A 21,697-nucleotide genomic window follows, 5' to 3' on the forward strand; every position below is an offset into this window, starting at 1 on the left:
TTGTGATCAGACATAAAAACTAATTGATTACACCGGATTATTGTTATCCTTGCCAATGTTGCTTACAGTTGATTTTGCGGTACTGGATGCTTCTTTTGTGGTTGTCATTATGGTCTGTGCAACTGCTGCCACAAAGTCGGCCACCGTTTGTGGTTCAGGCATTGGTATTGAAAACTCTGTTTTGGGTTGGTTTGCCGTAGATGAGTTGGCAGTCGATTGAGATGCGTCTTCCTCTGCATCTTCCGCGCAAGGTTGTCCATGATGAGCTGTCTGATTACAATACTTGCACGTAGGAGTTTGCCCCTCATGGGTGCATAGCGTAGTTTGCATAATTGTAGTTCCGAGAGTTTTGAGTTTTATTGTCAAGTAGGAGGTTATAGGCCTTTCAACCCGCATCCTCACTACAAAAACGCCGTTAGGAGTACCCTGGAAGAAGTTTCTCCAAGTATCAGGTGCAACGGATTCTACTTCTCCGTATTGCGACATGCATTTTGCAATTGGCTCAGGAGGGGCACGAGGTGATAGGTCATATAACCTTACATCTATATAATCATTTTCAATATATACGGGAATCTTAATTCCAACGTTGTCACTGCCAACCACGTGTTTTAAGTTGTTCTTTAAAACGAAACGCTCGGCTTGTGCTAACGTGTTGAATGATATTAACACTGCACTGCGAAGATGATGATACTGAAGGTACAACACTTCCGTAAGTCTAAGTTGCATTTTTACCTTCAGAAGGTATTCCACTTCACTAAAACTCGGTCGTTTTAAACAAAATTTAAAGTCAACGACCGCAGCGTTGGGTTGGAGTAGAGCTTTTTCGTCAACTTTACTCATGATGACAAGAATAATCCGATGTTTCTTTTGTTCTCGAGACAATGTACACTAGATCGAGAGGCCTGTTGTTCACTTGGCACGATTGTACGTCTGACTGCGGCAGAAGTAGAAAGTAGACTGATTAAATTTTAAATCATACAATAATGACAGGATATTATTAGTGCGATTATTTTTGGCATTTCGATACATATCGATGCCATATGGGCAGGGCTGCCGCGAGAAAATACGGGCCCGGGGGGTCCAACGTACGGGCCCCCACCACTGAGTATTGCCTGAGTACAAAAAATTCAATGTTTGAAATCCATTGGAGTTCACAGATATTATGTATGGTACACTGAAATTTTATGTTCATGTCCCATTTTTTTGCTCTAGTTGTTTGTAGTGCCAATGAAGGAAAAAAACGTAGAGTTTTTTTATACATTGTGAGTTTTTAATACCTCTTCGACAGTTTTAGTGACTTTGAAAAGCGCCATTTTTGCCAAATATAGCATAGTGCTTTCGCATAGGCCTGCTAAGCCAAGACAAGTTTCGGCTTCACTTGTGTCTCATCGGCATAAACAGAACTTCTGCTCGAACGGGACATCACGTTTGATCAGTCGTTTGATTGAAACACATAGTGTGTTTTAGTTTTAAGGGATTTGCGTCAAGCCGGCGCTAATCTATTCCGACAATACGTTAGTGTCGGTTTCTGAAGAGGCGAAGCCGAAACGCAACATAGTATGAAATAAGGATTTGTGCCCTCCTGTACAAAGACTGGTTTTTACCAACAAATTTTCACCCTAGTGAGAAATTTTGGTTTTTACCAAATTTTCCTCCTTAGGGTGAAATATAGCATAGTGCTTTCGCATAGGCCTGCTAAGCCAAGACAAGTTTCGGCTTCATTTGTGTCTCATCGGCATAAACAGAACTTCTGCTCGAACGGGACATCACGTTTGATCAGTCGTTTGATTGAAACACATAGTGTGTTTTAGTTTTAAGGGATTTGCGTCAAGCCGGCGCTAATCTATTCCGACAATACGTTAGTGTCGGTTTCTGAAGAGGCGAAGCCGAAACGCAACATAGTATGAAATAAGGATTTGTGCCCTCCTGTACAAAGACTGGTTTTTACCAACAAATTTTCACCCTAGTGAGAAATTTTGGTTTTTACCAAATTTTCCTCCTTAGGGTGAAATATAGCATAGTGCTTTCGCATAGGCCTGCTAAGCCAAGACAAGTTTCGGCTTCACTTGTGTCTCATCGGCATAAACAGAACTTCTGCTCGAACGGGACATCACGTTTGATCAGTCGTTTGATTGAAACACATAGTGTGTTTTAGTTTTAAGGGATTTGCGTCAAGCCGGCGCTAATCTATTCCGACAATACGTTAGTGTCGGTTTCTGAAGAGGCGAAGCCGAAACGCAACATAGTATGAAATAAGGATTTGTGCCCTCCTGTACAAAGACTGGTTTTTACCAACAAATTTTCACCCTAGTGAGAAATTTTGGTTTTTACCAAATTTTCCTCCTTAGGGTGAAATATAGCATAGTGCTTTCGCATAGGCCTGCTAAGCCAAGACAAGTTTCGGCTTCACTTGTGTCTCATCGGCATAAACAGAACTTCTGCTCGAACGGGACATCACGTTTGATCAGTCGTTTGATTGAAACACATAGTGTGTTTTAGTTTTAAGGGATTTGCGTCAAGCCGGCGCTAATCTATTCCGACAATACGTTAGTGTCGGTTTCTGAAGAGGCGAAGCCGAAACGCAACATAGTATGAAATAAGGATTTGTGCCCTCCTGTACAAAGACTGGTTTTTACCAACAAATTTTCACCCTAGTGAGAAATTTTGGGTTTTTACCAAATTTTCCTCCTTAGGGTGAAATATAGCATAGTGCTTTCGCATAGGCCTGCTAAGCCAAGACAAGTTTCGGCTTCACTTGTGTCTCATCGGCATAAACAGAACTTCTGCTCGAACGGGACATCACGTTTGATCAGTCGTTTGATTGAAACACATAGTGTGTTTTAGTTTTAAGGGATTTGCGTCAAGCCGGCGCTAATCTATTCCGACAATACGTTAGTGTCGGTTTCTGAAGAGGCGAAGCCGAAACGCAACATAGTATGAAATAAGGATTTGTGCCCTCCTGTACAAAGACTGGTTTTTACCAACAAATTTTCACCCTAGTGAGAAATTTTGGTTTTTACCAAATTTTCCTCCTTAGGGTGAAATATAGCATAGTGCTTTCGCATAGGCCTGCTAAGCCAAGACAAGTTTCGGCTTCACTTGTGTCTCATCGGCATAAACAGAACTTCTGCTCGAACGGGACATCACGTTTGATCAGTCGTTTGATTGAAACACATAGTGTGTTTTAGTTTTAAGGGATTTGCGTCAAGCCGGCGCTAATCTATTCCGACAATACGTTAGTGTCGGTTTCTGAAGAGGCGAAGCCGAAACGCAACATAGTATGGAACAAAATCAACCAAATAAACAAATTAATGTCAATTGACTAAAAAGGTTTAATCGAGAAAAACCAAAACAAAACCTATAAAAAATTGATAAAGGAAAACGGGAAACTAGAAAAGTATATTGCGAAGATTAAAAACCTGTTTTAATCCACCTAATGGTCTAATTGTGCCTTTCTTTGCCTTTTTTTTATCCAATAGCAATAGCAATATATTCAATATATTTCTGAAAACGTCTATTACACTCTTATTACACTTTGTACATATTTTCAAGGGCACGAGTGCCACTAACCTGATGAGCAACATGTTGACGATGACGTCCTTGGAACAAAAAATATAATATTAAAGTGGATAAATCAACATGAATTGAATGTTGTCTTCGTGTTAACACAATTTTGAGAGAGGCCTAGTTGGTGAAAATGGATTCAGTCATCACTGAATCCGATGTGACTTTAAATCTGGAATATGCCCGGTACCTTATTTCGGTTTAAACTCCTACGCAACCGTAGTAACTCCGGAATCAAAAGTCGGATCTGAATGAAATTCAATAGCAGTCAATGGGTGTATTGTATTTATCATTTGAAACCAAGTTTGTAAAAATCAGTTGAGAATTTGCTGAGAAATAGGTGTGATATTATCATACGAACTTTGATAGTTCCCCGAGAGTATCAAGAACCGTCATAGGTGGCCAATATTTGTTTTGTTTTGATTATAGAGGTTTCAACCTTAGGGTCATTCGCCTCTTTGTCGGGTTAGAGAAATCTCTAACCCAATGTGCGGGGTTGGGAATTGAACGCAGGTGAGCTAGGTACAAGGCAATCGATTTACCAACTACACTATCTGCACCCCCCTAAGTTGGTCTTTAGGGATCTAGGACCGCTAATCCAAGCAATGTTAAATCCGTTTCAATATGTATTGCATCATTTGGATATCTTCATGTTGCAAGTTTATATAGGAATTTGCTATGTGGCTGTAGTCTTTAACCCGTAATTCCGGAACCGGAAGTAGGATCAACAAAAATACAATAGCAGCTTGTGGGAGCGTTAGAACCGTTCATTTGAAACTAAGTTTGTGCAAATCGGTTCAGCTATCTCTAAGAAAATTGAGCGGCTTTATTTGATACACACTTGCACCCAAAGACATTTTGCGGTCTCGACGAATTGAATCGAATAGTATGTGACACTTGGCCCTCTTGGACTCAAATGGCAGGTCGATTTTTGAAACGATCCTAATATTTATATAAGAAAGCCAACAATCATTTATATTTCCAAGCCAAACTAATTTCATATCGGTATTAGAGTAGATTTGTTTTGTAATGACGTATTTGATAGGTCGATTGATTTGAGGTATCAACTAATGAAAGTAGTACTGTTCGTGAAATCTTTGTTCTGGTTGTAGCTTCGCCAAACGGTTGACTGCTCATCATTTTAGTTTAGCTGTGTAAATATTTTTTCAAGAACAAGGTAAGCATGTTTGGTTATATTCAAGATGATGCTGTTCGAATAATACTTCTAACATTGATAGTAATAATTCAGCAAAAATTATTAGCTGACAATTACTAACGTATATATTTTCGAAATCTGAACGCACCTGATTTTTTCAGATTTGGACGAATCTGAAGCTGACAAGTCCATACAAGTAACACATAATGTTATAACTAATGTATTAGGAAAAGATTGAAGAGTTAAAATAACTCATTTGCTCCTTTTATAAACTGGCTGTCCAGAAATGGACGAAAGCAAACAGAACAAAATCGAATATGATTTTTAATTATTCGAGTTGTTTGAAACACCCAAAGAACATCAATTTGAAAGTGTGACAAAGATCTATTTTGCGGAGGGCACAGTCGCAATGGGACCAGACGGTATTTATGGAACATTGTTGTGTACCATTACATTGTATGATTGATAGATTATAGTGAAGACCCGATTTTATCAGCCCACGATTTTGTCAGCCTCATATGAAAATTTATAGTTGGTAGTTTGATGAGCTCTAGCTGACGAACCAAGTCGAATTCGAGTAAATTTTTTCTTGCACATATTTTTCTTGTCTTAGAAATCCTTAATATGAAAAAATCCAAATTTTAATTTTATTTTAAATTTTGCGCTGTCTGACCCTATTAAGCGAAATTTATACTAAATAATCGGAAAGGGTTAAAAAGCTATATCTAGGGACTAAAGAAGAATATTTTAAAAAAGAATAATATATGCCCGATTTTGGCAAAATCCCCGTTTTAACAGCCTAAAACTCATCAAAGGACTGTTAAAAACGGATCTTCACTGTATTGGAACTGTCTAAAGTTGATGCAAGTTATTATGAAAATTCTGCTAGTTAACTTGAGTGCTTATGCTACAGAATTTGCGAAGTTAAAGGCTGATGAAGTACTATGTACTATGTTATAACTAATGTATTAGGAAAAGATTGAAGAGTTAAAATAACTCATTTGCTCCTTTTATAAACTGGCTGTCCAGAAATGGACGAAAGCAAACAGAACAAAATCGAATATGATTTTTAATTATTCGAGTTGTTTGAAACACCCAAAGAACATCAATTTGAAAGTGTGACAAAGATTTATTTTGCGGAGGGCACAGTCGCAATGGGACGAGACGGTATTTATGGAACATTGTTGTGTACCATTACATTGTATGATTGATAGATTATAGTGAAGACCCGATTTTATCAGCCCACGATTTTGTCAGCCTCATATGAAAATTTATAGTTGGTAGTTTGATGAGCTCTAGCTGACGAACCAAGTCGAATTCGAGTAAATTTTTTCTTGCGCATATTTTTCTTGTCTTAGAAATCCTTAATATGAAAAAATCCAAATTTTAATTTTATTTTAAATTTTGCGCTGTCTGACCCTATTAAGCGAAATTTATACTAAATAATCGGAAAGGGTTAAAAAGCTATATCTAGGGACTAAAGAAGAATATTTTAAGAAAAAATAATATATGCCCGATTTTGGCAAAATCCCCGTTTTAACAGCCTAAAACTCATCAAAGGACTGTTAAAAAAGGATCTTCACTGTATTAGAACTGTCTAAAGTTGATGCAAGTTATTATGAAAATTCTGCTAGTTAACTTGAGTGCTTATGCTACAGAATTTGCGAAGTTAAAGGCTGATGAAGCACTATCTCTGATAGTCGACACTAAGCTAACAAGGCATCAATACTTATTAATTTGTGCATAAGTAGTACAAAGGCGTCTTATAATATTTGGCTAGATTATAACAGAAGCACTTTTTCTAAAGATACTTCTAGTTTTCCGATCTATATACTTCACATCCTTGCTCTCACTGGAGTACTATGGCTCTAAATTTTCATAACTTTCCCTACCCAGTAATCTCTAGCTAATTAAATGTCGTTAAAATGTAAAAAAGTGTTATACCTAAATCGAAAATACAGCTAAGAAATCAACCGAATTGAGGCTAGCCTAAACAAAAAATTAATAAAATCGTCGATTAAAACCAACAAACGATACCGAGTTGATAGCTGAAAGTCATAATAAGAATGTCGGTAGATTCTCTCATCTAATATAAAATTTGTAGTAAAAAAAGTTACAGTTCACTAAAGTACGGTGAAATCTAAACCGCAAGAACCGAATTGACGATAATGAAATCGGATAGTTTATTAATGTTCTCATTCGTATTCATTACCAACTATTGGCAAAACTTATATCATAAAATGTGTGACAAAATCAATTTATCACTATTGTATTGTATTGTATTTGCATAAGAAGCAATACTTTTGTATTGTATTTAAAATTTGTGTTCATCTGACACTAAGTCTTAATGAACTAAACTAAAAATAATTAACCTAATGTAACAGCAAACGGTGACGAAATTGTGATGAATTATAATTGAGGTCAAAGTGCTCGGCAAGCTCGTTGAAGCGACGAACCATCGCTAAAATCGGACTATTAGCAGCGTAGTTGGTGTTTCGCATTTCGATGTGTAGTAATGTCCGAGGGCGAAGAACACGGGTTGGGGCGTAGAGGTTGATTTGTCCAAGGAGATCGGGAACATCACACTCAGTCAACAGAAGCTTTGATATGAAAATGGCCTGCGAAGTATGTCTACGTTCTTGCAAAGTATGTAGTCCTAATAGTCTGCAACGGTTCTCATATGGTGGCAGGTTCAACGGATCATTCCAAGGCAATTGACGTAAAGCATATCGTATAAATTTGCGCTGGACAGCTTCAATCCTTTCACTCCACGTTGCATGATAAGGGCACCAGACGATGTTTGCAAATTCCAAATGCGAGCGCACCAGTGAACAATATAAAGCCTTGAAACACAGAGGATCCCGGAATTCACTAGAAATTTTGAACATAAAACCAAGAAGTTGATTTGCTTTGTCGATGGTCGCTGACAGGTGATTGGTATAAGTTAGCCTTTCATCGAGAATAACACCTAGATCTTTTACGTGGTCAACGCGTTGCAGCTGAGTTCCGGCAATGTTGTAGTTAAAATTAAGCATGTCTCTTGTACGATGAAAACTGATGACAAAACATTTCGTAACACAAAGGATCAACATGTTTCTTTGACACCAATTGTAGAATGTATCAATGAGATACTGTAACTCACGGCCATCGGCTTCATTCCTTATCACAAGAAATATCTTCAAGTCATCGGCGAAAAATAGTTTCCCTCCACGCATTAGAACAAAGACCGCATCATTCACGAATAATGAAAATAATAATGGACCTAGTGTACTACCTTGGGGAACTCCGGAATTATTACAAAAAGATTCAGATACGTTGTCACCAATTTGCACGACGCACTCGCGGTGAACAAGGTAGGATCGAAGCCAGTGGCAGAAACTCGAGGTACATCCTAGTTTATCAAGCTTTGCAAGCAGTATCTCATGGTTAACTGTGTCGAAAGCAGCCTTAAGATCTGTATAGACCGTGTCAACCTGGAGTTTTCTGGATATGTTTTCAATGCAAAACGATGTGAAGCTAACTAAATTCGTCTCAACCGATCGACCAGGGAAGAATCCGTGCTGACAAGAGCTTATGTAATGTTTACTAGCAAAAAACAGCACCTCGTTGATAAGCGCTTCGAAGATTTTCGACTCAACTCTCAGCGAAGTGATTCCCCGGTAGTTCACGATGTTGCTTTTGTCATTTTTCTTGTGAACCGGAAACATAACTGAAAACTTCCAATCATCGGGAAATTTTTGCTGCTGAAGCGACACATTGAAAAGGTGCGTCAGTGGGATCGCTAAGATATCGGAACATTTTTTCAGAACAGCAGACGGCGTAGCACTTTGTCCTGGAGCATAGATTTTGTTTTCCGTATTGCAGAGAGAACCGATTGTACTGAAATAGTGAATACATCCATATCCACTGCACCAATGGGAACATCACGGGTCGCGTTTTCGAGCTCGATGGCAGATGGCACATCAGTCGTGAAGACACTTGAAAAGTAGCTGGTAAATAGGGAGCATTTTTCCGCCGTTGTAGTCGCTACTTCGCCATTGTAGACCAGCCTAGACGGAAGACCCGTTTCCTTTCTCTTCGTTTTAACAAAAGCCTAGAATCCCTTCGGATTTCGTCGTAAGTTTTGTTGGATGCGGTTCACATATCCTTTGTACAGCAATTTATTGTAACAGCGGTACTCATTGCTGGCGAGTGCGAAAAAGCGCTTGAGAATAAGGCATCGACGATTTGTGTACGCACGTGGGGTTTTGGCACGGATGCGTTTCAGATTCCGAAGCATGGCGTTAGACCATGGAGGCTTCTTGGGAGGTTGATATTCTGGCACGGATTTTTCAACACAGTCAATGAGTAATCGGTTATAGAGATCGACTGCAGCATTTACATCAACTTGATCAAGTAATACACTCCAGTCAATCAGTGATAGGGTGCGACGTAGTGCTGCTATATCAGTTTTAAGAAAATTACGATGATTCACAGCTAAATCTTCTTCATATTGTGGTGAACTAATGATGGAAATGGATATTTCTAATGCGGGATGATAGTTATCCAAAGGAACGATAACACTGGAAGCTTCACTCACAGAACACTCAGGCAAAGCATTCTCACTGACGAACACAAGGTCAAGAAAACGGGATTGATGGTTGGAAATCGTGCTTACTTGATTTAATCCATGAAAAGTCATCCCGTCCAGAAGTAAGCGACTGGCAGGATTTGTTGTCGATGATAACGGGTTAGGGTAAGCGTATCCACGTCCAGAAGAAACCCACATCAGTCCTGGTTGGTTGAAATCACCAAGAACTATTATCACATCGTTTGAATCTGCCTGAGAAGAAGCGTGTTCTATAGAGTCGAGATGGAGCTGCGTAATAGTGCAGTCAAGTCGCTTTTCAGGAGGAATGTAAACAGCTCCAATAAAGTAGCTCTTCGTCTGCGTAGTAATCTTCGTCCAAACAACTTCAATGCTTGATGAACTATCCACACCAAATTCACAGGAGGCTAGTGCGGAAGAAACAGCGATCAAAACTCCCCCGCTGCGGCCATGAACACTGTTATGTGCGCTTCGATCCGCGCGATAAACCGCATAAGTATCCCCGAAGAGCTGCATCGATGTAATACGATCATCAAGCCAAGTTTCCGTCAGAACATAAATATCGTAGTCGCCGTCAAGAGCAGCCAAGTACAAGTCCTCGATTTTCGTCCTTAGCCCTCTGACGTTTTGGTAGTATAGCCGTAAATTGCCAGCGCCACGTGGCAATCGTGCCGACATGCCGAAGGGGCGTGATGTACCCGATGGCATGCTAGAAACCAAAAGGTTTTCAGGGAGCGGATCGTCATTTAAAGCAAAATACTCGCCCGAGAAGGGAGTTCGGAAGACCCCCTCACGACCTCCGAACGCAGGGCCGGGACGACTGAGCTGGTCGCTGGCTGGTAGCACGACTGCGTCGGAGCGCTCGTGGGCTTCCGTAGTACGGTATAACAGGCGTCCCGGTGATGGCAGTGCAGCGTGAATTTGTTTGTGCAGTCTCGGCGATGGCGGTGAAATTATTCGTCGTTCAAACAACGGCAAATTGTTGGAACGAATTGTACCCGATGGCACGCTAGAAACCAAAAGGTTTTCAGGGAGCGGATCGTCATTTAAAGCAAAATACTCGCCTGAGCAGGGAGTTCGGAAGACCTCCTCACGACCTCCGAACGCAGGGCCGGGACGACTGAGCTGGTCGCTGGTTGGTAGCACGACTGCGTCGGAGCGCTCGGGGGCTTCCGTAGTACGGTATAACAGGCGTCCCGGTGATGGCAGCGCAGCGTGAATTTGTTTGTGCAGTCTCGGCGATGGCGGCGAAATTATTCTTCGTTCAAACAACGGCAAATTGTCGGAACGAGTTGTACCCAGTGACATGCGTCCCGATGGTGGTTGAATTATTCCGTCATAGCTGATTGAACTGATGATGGTGAAGCAGGCTGATGAGTATCGGCCTGAACTGGCGACTGATCTGGCTGCGGATAGAGGGGTTTCCAAAAATTTCCAGCTGATACAGTGCGATTGCTCTTGAATTCGCGGAAAAGAATTCCTTCGGGCCATGTTGAAGCAGATAGGGCTCGCACCTTGAGCTCAGGTTTGATTCCAACTTTAAACGAGATGAAATTCATTGTGCTTACGTCACGATCCTTTGCAACAAGTCTAACGACTTCCACGTCATCGGTGATAAGACGTTGTTTCGCCAGAATGGAATAGTGGTTAACAGAAACGTCGCGTGCAATACGTGAGAGGTAAAGCCAAAACTTTGGTGTACGATCAGCTACTGTTATCGTGCCAAGAGATGGTGAAACAGGCTTACCAGTACCACGTAATAGAGATGAGACATCAGATTTAGCCCCATCTTTATTCGGGAAAAGACGGCGAGCTTTGTTACGACTGGCTTCGGCAAATGGACGTTGAGTAGTTTTCGGTGTCAACGAATTAGAATTTATAAGGGCCGTAAAATTCGAACGAATCTCCAACTTCAACTCAGTTAGTATTTCACCCTTAAGTTGTTCGACAATTTGGTTGTGTGCACCTAACACCTCTTCCTGTCCAACCTCATAGGCAGCTCTTACAGCTTGTCGATGACGCTTATCGGACATCAGATTAGTGCAGGATTTGCATAGCCAAAATATCTGCTTATTATTTAGTACATCGTCAAAGCAGTTTTCGGCAATCCCGCTGCATTTGGGATGAAAAGTAGCATTGCAAAATCCACGGCAGGAGATGTGCGTTCCCGCAATATCATTTGCACACGAGTGGCACAGCAGCGTATTCATTTTCGTTCAATCACACCACACACCACACAAAGTCGAACTGTTGTGATTGCACGATTCTACGAACAATGCCCCTCCACAAGATACTGCTGTCTCGTAAATGAGCGGGTTGATAGGGCAGCAATAAAATTGATTTTCACGGTAAATTAAATTGCTTCTTAACGGATAACACTATCTTCGATTGGCCTTCGTCACCTCACGGGATCGTCACACAAATAACAAAGGTAAACTAAACACGTGACACGTTAAAAATCAGAAAGAATGTGGGAGCGTTGTTTACTCAACTGATGCAAACGAATTCAATTGACTACTATAAGATGAATTGATCTGATCTTTTCGAAATCAAATTTGAGTTGAGCGACTCCAAATTCACTTGTAATATACGGCTATAGGACGAGATTCTTCAAAAATGTATATGGCGGTTGAAGAGAATATAGGTCAAAGGGGAGGGAAGGGGGGGGGATTGTTTGATGTAGAAAGAGATGGTGTGAGGGGAAGTTGAGAGGGGGCTGATGGAGTATTCAACACCCAACCGCATACTATAGCCACCATTTGAGATTTGGTTTATGAAAATCGGTTCAATCATCACCGAGTAATCGATGTGACTAATTCTGGAATACGTCCAGAACCCGAAAATTTCGGAACTGTCGATAGTGGACATTATATTCAAAGAATCTTTGATTGGCCATCAGTGATCTAGACTTGTAAATAGAAATAGATTTTTAACCTTTGAAGTACTACGATTGTACCGGTTTATATGGGAAAGTCCTATGTGGTCGCAAAAAACAACTTGTAACTTCGGAACCACATGCCAGATACGAATGAAATTCAATAACAGTCCATGGGAGTACTGTATCTTTAATTTAAAACCAAGTTTATGAAAATCGGTCAAGAATTCCCTGAGAAAAAGGTGTGAGATTAACTTACGAACTTGGAGAGTACCTGGGGGCATCAAGAACCGTCATAGGTGGCCAATGTGGTCAAAGCTGCTTAGAATGATCATTAGTGATCTAGATCCGCAAATCCGAGTTATTTTGTACCCTTTTTGATATGTATTACACCATTTGGATATCATGGTGTTACCATTTTATATGGGAATTTTCTGGGTGACCGCACCCTTCAACCCGTAACTCCGGAACCGGAAGTCCGATCGACAAAAAAATCAATAGCAACTTATGGGAGCGTTATACCTTTCATTTTAAATTAAGTTTGAGCGTTTCGGTTTAGCCATCTCTGAGAAAAGTGAATGAGTTTTGAAAACACACACATACAGACATTTGTCGATTTCGACGAACTGAGTCGAATGGTATATGAGACTCGGCCCTCCGGGCCTCGGTTAAAAAGTCGGTTTTCAGAGTGATTGCATATCCTTTCTTTATGAGAAAGGCAAAAAGTCGAACATTATTGAACAAATGGTGAAAATAATGAAAAATCGATAGAAAAGTAGGATTTTTTTAGAATCAATGAAAATGAAAAAAAAAAACTACTAAAAAGAATAGAAACATTAATATAAAAATGCATAAAACGTAAAAACTCGATAAATCAAGAATAATAAAATTTATTTAACATTAAAAACAAGACATATTTAAAGCAATCGAAAAAATAAGTAAAACATTAAGAATGCATAAAACTAGAGGAGTATATATAAAAATGCAAAAGGTAAGAAAAAAGGAAATAGAAAAAGGCTACTACAATAATAAATGTAGTAAATAGACAAATTCTAAAGATAAGATGGAATGGCAAAAGAAACAAATAAAAAAGCAGGGTATTAAAATATGAAACAATAAGAAGAAAAAAATAAAGACAGCAGAATCTTCTCGAAAAAAATGCGAATTAAGTTCAATAACAGAGAAAAAACTATAAATTAAAGTTAGTAATAGTGGTAGCAATAGAAAAAAAATCAAAAGTAAGGAACGTAAAAAGATGGATAAAATAAAAATATGCAAATAGATAAATAAGACAGAATCTTGCAATTGTAGAAATACAAATACAATCCACAACTTGAAAAAATAGATCAATGAAATTTTAACAAAATAAAAAAAATCCATGTAGGAATAAAAAAAATGAGAAACATGGATCAAATTTCAAATAAGGGTTTTGGTTGGATTTTACGCTATGCTGGATTCGAAAACATTCATAATCCTATAAAAACATGAATTATTCTATTATTTGTGTTGGTGTGTTAGCATACCTTAAAATATTTTACAAGAATGTTTGAACTGATTTCTAGAAAATAGTTCAAAAATAAAAATATAATCGTTACGTTCAGGAAGCGACGTTCAAAATCTCACGCTCACTCCTCCAAAACAAAAAGATTTTGTATGCGGATTTAACTTGCTACATTAGTTAGCTAATCTTGCTAACAAGTTGATTTAGTTTGGTAGCAGAGTTAGATTTTCTCTTCGAAATCAAACACAATTTAGTAATTTAGTTGAACGTATGCTTGTTACAAACTCGCGCTAATGCGCAAGGACCATTCGCAAGGGTGGAACTATACAATCGTGCTGTGCAGGACTGTCACTTTCGTTAATGCGAAGGAGTTTTATGTGTGCTCCGGCTAGGTGCAACTCATCTGACAAACAATTGAACGGTGCGAAAATAAACTCATAAGCGCGAAGACAACTCATTAAAGACAGGGCGGTAACATTACTACTCAATATACACTAATTTGTAATTACATACTTGAATCTATTTGTCCTACCATATCCTTCTCTCTTACAAACATCTTCTTCGCTTTAATCTTCCTGGTTTCAGTGGGGGCCCCGTATCGCTGCTACTGCTGCACCACGTCCACTGTCGCTCCGATGCACCGAATATGCTGCGCGATCGGCCGGTGTATTGCGTCGTTGCACTCTTGCACCGTTGTAGTGTTGCAGCTGCTGCTTGAGTGCACTACAGGTGCACTCCCCTGTGTGTTGCGTCACACTCGGCGTGTGTGAATTGTCGCGCGACTCTTGCACTCCTTGTGTGTGTATTATGGTACCACTTGTCGCACACACTAACGAAACAACGAGTTAGCTGACGTGACTGTGGCTCGTTTAAAGATGGTGGCACTAGCACGATCCTTCCGAACAGCACATGGGTGCGATCGCTATCGCGTGTTCGGGAGATGAAACTGGAAATAAAAACCCTCTGCGAGGCGATAATGCTTCGTTAAACGCTGGTTCCTGAAGTCATCCGGAGAAAACAAACGTACCTGTTTGAAGGGCTTTTGGTTTTTACTTTCCGGTTTGTTTTGCACAATTGTCTTTTTGTAATGCGTGTATCTGCCACGGAATCCTATTTCGGGAGATCGAGCTGAACGAGGTAGAATAAATTAGCATCCGTTTGATGGGAAGGTGCTATATTTTTACCTGAACGGTGTTTGGATCACTCTCCGACGGATCGGCCGCAATTCAGCTAGCCCAAATTTTCACTGTTCGTCAACTATATCACCACTCACTTTTACTACGAACCACACGCCACAATTGTTCTGATCTCTTTGACTGCTGATCAAGGCTTTGTTGAAGATGATCCTCGTTGCAGTGCGAGAATGAGATGACTATTGTCACTGGAGATTTGATGTAAGAGAAAGATCGCTAGTTTTGTTTTAGATCGGCTGCGTTCTGAAGTGCGGTTCAGGAAATGCACTGTGAGAAATGCTTCGGAAATTTGTCGGTCGAATCTCGAAGTGTAACACAACATCATACAAGCGGTAACGAAATTTTTGCAGAGGTTTGCAACCGCAAAAATTTCGTGTGAATGTTGACGTAAGATCTTGAAGAGGCTTTTGAGATTGACTCTTACTCTACGCAATCTCGAACAAATTTTCTCCATGCTGGACATCGATGTTTGCTGCTGCTTTACTTCACGGTACATTCACACAGGACTTATTAGCTAACGATAACTATTGTTCTTGTTACACCTTCTGGTGCCAGATCCTTCCAAGAAGCTTATTATGTTAATCTCAGCGGAAAATTTCTAATGCTACCTTACTGTCTATTTAATCATTAGGCCAATCGCATCTTCAACATCTGTGTTACTGTTTTGAGTCGGGCGCCAGAAATTACGCCGAGAAAATACAATTTAAATGTTCGAACTAGCAATTACTGATACTATACTGTACGGTATGAGCTTAATGGTAATAAATTGTTTTGAGAGCATTTTGCGCTTGCGTTTTGTCGTATATGCGCAACCCTACGTGAGTGAGTGATCTTTTCTGGGATGTGGTGAGTTATGCTACCCTCTATCACATTGCCAAAGAAGGGTGCGATTTCTCACGATCGGCTAGCGCGGGTACGCTTTTTCTGGTGGAGAATGCTGAAACTGTTTCGGCTGACTGGTATGTTGAATTTCCACGCTTTATGCCTCTGGATTCACTACTGCTTTCTCTCCCGATGCATGTCCCGTCTTGCGAGTTTCCTTTATCCCAGGTGTTTCAGCAGTAACTTTTGGAATCGAAAGATGTGTTGATCGAAGCTGTGAAGGGTATGCATTCCGTAGTGACTGCTGCCGATAGGGTTTCAATAACTATAGTGCGGGCCACTAATCGGTCAACAGCACCAGGTTTTGTGACGTAATCGCTCTTGGTCGACAGTTAAACTGCGTACATAGCTTGATATTTGGAAGGTCAATCTGATTTGATGTCCTTCAAATGGTAAACGCCAGTCTTTGAGGTCTTAATGTCTTCCAACAAGTAGTTATTGCAGCCCTGTATTTGTTGTACGATGCACGGAATAAACTTCGCTCCAAGTTTTTTCGTACGATGTTCAGCTGCTTGGGATAGCTCAAAACTACGTCTCCATACTATGTCTCCTACGTTGAAAACTCTGCTTCGGGCTCTGAGGTCGTATCGCGTTTTGCTGCTTTCGTGGGCTGCCTTTATCCTCGCGATTACGAACTGCTGAATCTTCTGAACTGTTTCTATTCGTGCCTTATGTATTTCAGTGGGATCCTGCGTGGCGTTCAGTTTGGCCAGCGGATACTGATCAGTGAAAATGATGTGATAACGACCGAAGTTACAGAAGAAAGGACTACAACCGAGGGTTTCGTGCTTTGCCGTATTAATTGCACAGACTACCTGTTGAATGTGCAAGTCCCGGTCCCTATGGTCGTCGTCAAGAAAGGACCTTACACATGTAATCAGCGTACGATTCGTTCTCTCTGCAGCGTTGCACATCGGAGTGTAGAAGGCCGTTTTCATGTGGATGATGTTGTATCGCTTCAGTAACGCCTGGAACACTTGGGAAAGGAACTGTGATCCGGAGTCGGAAACTATGATCCTCGGCGTGGAAAATCGAAGAAACACGTACTGCTCCAGAAAAGCAGACATCTGCTGGGCGTTCGCCGTGCGAAAAGGCTCTGTGATGACAAACTTAGTACCCAATCGACGATAACCAGAAGAACTGTGTTCCTCTTTTTTGAACGCGTTAGCGGGCCTACCCAGTCTATGGAGATTAGCTCCCATGGTAGTTGAGCTGGTTTTGGATTTCCTAAGGTCGGTGTCAGTGTCATATTAGATGACTTGCTGGCTTTGCATACGTCGCAAGCTTGCACGTACTTCCGGACATCCATCGCCATCTGTGGCCAGTAGTAGTCTCGTTGTATCCGATTTAGCGTACGTTCGCCGCCCAGGTGAGCTGCCGTAGGGATGTCATGGCTGCGGTGCATTATCTCCTGTCGCAGATGCGTAGGAACCACCTTCTTCCATTGATGATATCTGCCACCAGTCGCATCCTTCGTAGTGCAATTTTTGTACAGGTGCTCTCCGACGATTCTGAAGTCTGCAAAGTTGTCGGGGTTTGCCTGAACATCTTGTATGAGCTTATTAAACCACGGATCTGCTGAGGCTGGAACTGAAGTATTGATCGTGTTGACTATTTCCACTCTACTCAGGCAATCTGGAACAACGTTTGAAGTTTCTTTCCGATATTTGATATCGAACGAATACGCATTCAAACGAAGAATCCATCTAGCTAGGAGAGGCGTAGGGTTCTTCATCGTCTTCAGGTAAGTCAAACTCGAATGATCAAAGTAGACGGTGAAGTGCGTCCCTTCGAGATATCCTCGGAATTTCTCTATAGATCGAATTACTGTGAGGTACTCTCGCTGTGTCACCGAGTATTTTCGTTCAGAGGAAGAAAGTTTCTGCGAGAAGTAGCAAATCACCTTTTCGTCGCTTTCGATGTCCTGTGTGAGAATTCCTCCTATTGCTACGTCACTTGCATCGCAAGCAACTGCGAACGGTTGTGTGTAATTTGGAGTTGCCAGAACAGGTGCTGATGTGAGATGGGATTTAAGTGTCTGGAAGGCTTTCTCACATTCTTCCGTCCATCGAAATTTCGTTTTAGTCTTCGTGAGTTCTGTAAGTGGAGCAGCGGTTCGCGAGAAGTCTTTGATAAATCGTCGATACCAACCACACATTCCAATGAATCGTTGAGTCTCTTTCTTGTTGGTTGGAGCAGGAAATTTGCTGATGGCCTCTACTTTTTCTTCATCAACGTGCCAGCCCTTTTCGTCTAACACGTAACCCAAATACTTCAGACTTTCTCGGCAGAATACTGACTTCTCCGCATTGATTGTGAGTCCAGCTTGCTCCAGTCTTCGCGCAATTTCCTGCAAGAGGTCCAAATGTTCTTGCAACGTTTCGGTAGCCAACACCAAATCATCCAGATAAACAGGTGATTCATGACGCGTGACAGTGTTTGACTGGCTGTTGACAAGCCAAACGGAACCACGGTGAATTGATAGTGTCCGCGCTGAGGGATAGTAAAGGCGGTTTTCTGTTTAGATTCCTCATCGAGAGTAATTTGCCAGAATGCGGACTCTAAATCGATGGAAGACAAAAACTTTGACCCACTGAGGTTGTTTATAATAGATGCTATCTGGGAAATCGGGTACGCCTCCTGCACTATGACTGAGTTTAATTTTCTGGCGTCTAAGCACAATCTCATCGAACCATCCTTCTTTTTGACTGCTACTGTGGCGTTGTTCCAAGGACAGCAAATGGCATTCTCGATTACTCCCAGTTCCATCATTCGGTCGACTTCTTTGTTTAAATCGTCCAAAACAAATTTTGACATCGGGTAGTATTTTTGTTTGAACGGAGAAGCAGTCCCTGTGTCTATTTTGTGAGAATAAAGGTTTGTTCTTTCTAGGCTGCCTTTGTTCCGTGACGTTGGGAATTTCTGAATCACTTTTTGCAAACGTTGCTTGTCGTGTGTCGATAAGGACCGAAAGATCGATGATTCGTGATCTCGGTTGGTCGTAATTCCACAGATGGTTGCTTTCACGCCGAATTTAGACCAAAAATCCATCCCCAAAATAAAAATAGAAGGCATCGATTCGATGAACAGCACCGGTAAGGTGATGTTTCTGTTGTTGTAGATGATCTGCACGTGTGCGAAAAATGAAACTGCGTGCGCAGAGTTGTCAGCTGTTTTAACCTCTCCGTTAAATGGAAATTTGGTTAATCCTAATTCGTCTGCTATTTTGGAGAGTGAACCACCAATTAGACTGCATGTCGCACCGTTGTCCAGGAGTCCTCGAAGTTGACGACCTAGGATATTGATGTCTGCATATGGGCGATTGTCTTGGTTGTCTGGATCGACTACGATAGATTCTGCTTTGCAGAATGCGGGAATTTCGATAATAGAAGGGACTTTGGTTGTAGCGGGAGAGCTCATGTCCTTTATTGAGAGTTCTCCCAGCTGCGGTTTCCCGGATGCTGTGAGATGTTCACTGACTCCAACTGCTTCCATCTTAAAATGCATGCCTCGCAGTTCCGTGTTGTGCATCCTTTTTTCCCACAACTGTAGCAGAATAGATATCGTTTCTGGTTGGGACAGTTTGGATAAGTGTGGCCTGGATTTTCGCACTGCCAACAGATGATAGTTGGTACCGAATTCCTTGTGCGATGCTCGCTACTGCTCGGTTGCTGTGGCTCTGTAGCTGTCCTTTCCTTCCAATTCTGTTGCAGGTGAACTGCGTTAACTTCTTCCGTGGCACTTGCCGTTATTTCATTCTGTATGGCCACGCCCTGATGGAATGCTTCGCGTTCCTGTATTTCAAGAGGGTTCCAGTCTTCTTCCCCGTCTGGTTTGAGTTCAAGCGTGTTAACCTGCGCTGTGTTGAACGGGTGTCTATTGAATAGTTGCCGGTTGGGATTGTCCACCCTGCTCGTCACTGGACGCTGAAATGCCGGAGTTTCAGGTTTGTTCCAAGGAATGCGAGGAGTCGACCACTAGCCCTACCCCGAATCGAATAGGACCGAGACACTTCAAAGTCTTTACAAACAGCAACTAATTCCTTGACTGTTATCGTTCGTGATGCAGCAGCTATCGGAGTGTAGTCCGAGTTCAGATGGGATTTCATGATGAAAAGTTTTTCCGAGTCTGATAGTGCTGGTTCAACTATTTCAAAAGCAGCTACTAGATCTCTGTAGAACGTCGTAAACGATTCGTTTGACCCTTGGAACCGTAAGTACAGATCTTGTTTGATGGTCTCGGAATAGTTAGGAGATTTGAACACTTCCCAACTGGTAAGGTGGATGTAGGAGCGTGTATACCACTGAAGAGCTCGCCCTTTGAGTAAATGCTTAACTGAACGGAGTAGTGTTTGCTCATCAATTCCTTCCGTATCGGCGTAAGTGTTTACTTGGTTGAGAAATTCACCTAACTGGATGATGTTCGGTTGACCAGTGTATTCAAAAGGCCATTTATGGACCGGCTGAGAGAATCTGTTTGGAGTCGCTTGTAGATTCGACATTGTAGGTGTATTGGGTCTGCCTTGCGATCCCAAAAACCGTATGAAATCCTCTCGCAAGTGAGGAGGAATATTGTCCAATTCACGTTGCTGTTGTGGCATTCCTGATTGATTTCGTAGATAAGGATCCCAATGTCCCGGAATGGAGTTGTTCTGAAAACCTTGCCGCAACACACCTTGATTTTGTTGCTCTCGTAGCTGCGCTTCAATTTGCTGTCGCTGTATCTGTTCCTGGTGTAATTGTTGTTCCAATTGCTGTCGTTGCTGTTGCTTCTGATCAAGTGATTGTTGAAGCTGCTGTCCTTGCCGTTGTTGTTGAAGTCTAATCTGCTGTTCTTGTCGTAGTTGTTGCTGATGCTGACGTATCATCTCTTGTTGCTGCTGTAATTGCTGCTGTTGTTGCTCCATTTGCTGTTGATGCATTTGCTGTTCTTGTTCACGCTGATCGTCCGAGACGGGTTAATTTGTCGGTTGCTGCAATTGTTGTTGAAGTAACTGTTCCTGAAGTTCCTGCTCTAATTGTTGTTGCTGCTGGGAAGCTTCTTTTATGCTTGATTGAAGCTGGGCGATCTTGAGCCGTTGAAGAGTCTCTTGATCTCCGGGTACTTCTTCTGGATCGGGGTCGTTCTCTTGTTGTTCTGAATTCACTAAAAAAGCTTCAATTCTTTCCAGAGTTTTGTCGAGCTTTACCAACGTTTTGTTAGCATTTGCTGTGATTAATGAATCCGATATAATAGACAGTCTGAATCTGTAGTGTAAAAGCCTTGACCTGTAGATCTTTATCGGACCTTCGTCCTTCTTCCGTAATGCTGATTCCAAAGCCTGTCTAATTTGTGGTAATTTTGCTTGACACTGGTATATGCTATCGACGTCCGAAAGCACATGTGAAGACGATGTAGGTGTAAGTGCTCCTCCATTGTTCTCCTTGCTGATGAGTTGTGATAGTTTTGTGATTTTCCAGTTGCTATCTTTTCCTCTCCAACCTTGAACTGCTCTCACCATTAGTTCGACATCCAATTCTGCTAGGGTGAGATGCTCCAACTCCATGATGATGCACTTGTTGATGATGCACCGAAAAGTTATTTATTACTCACTGATCACTCACCTGACTGTTCGCAAATTGCTGTACGCGAGAGTGGGTTTTTTATTTGGGCGCCAATGTTACAAACTCGCGCTAATGCGCAAAGACCATTCGCAAGGGTGGAACTATACAATCGTGCTGTGCAGGACTGTCACTTTCGTTAATGCGAAGGAGTTTTATGTGTGCTTCGGCTAGGTGCAACTCATCTGACAAACAATTGAACGGTGCGAAAATAAACTCATACGCGCGAAGACAACTCATTAAAGACAGGGCGGTAACATTACTACTCAATATACACTAATTTGTAATTACATACTTGAATCTATTTGTCCTACCATATCCTTCTCTCTTACAAACAT

The 21,697-nt window shown here is 41.4% G+C and overlaps 1 protein-coding gene and 1 pseudogene across 1 annotated transcript in view; both read right to left on the reverse strand.

Annotated features, from left to right (window-relative positions):
• Positions 1–21,697, reverse strand: part of LOC131683235 (neurogenic locus notch homolog protein 1) — a 542,971-nt gene that overhangs the window by 23,333 nt on the left and 497,941 nt on the right. The gene's annotated exons all lie outside the window — the stretch shown is intronic.
• Positions 18,793–21,304, reverse strand: LOC131686010 (putative uncharacterized protein DDB_G0271606; annotated as a pseudogene).

The sequence above is a fragment of the Topomyia yanbarensis genome, chromosome 2, assembly GCF_030247195.1.
Source record: "Topomyia yanbarensis strain Yona2022 chromosome 2, ASM3024719v1, whole genome shotgun sequence".
Classification (NCBI taxonomy): Eukaryota; Metazoa; Arthropoda; class Insecta; order Diptera; family Culicidae; genus Topomyia; species Topomyia yanbarensis.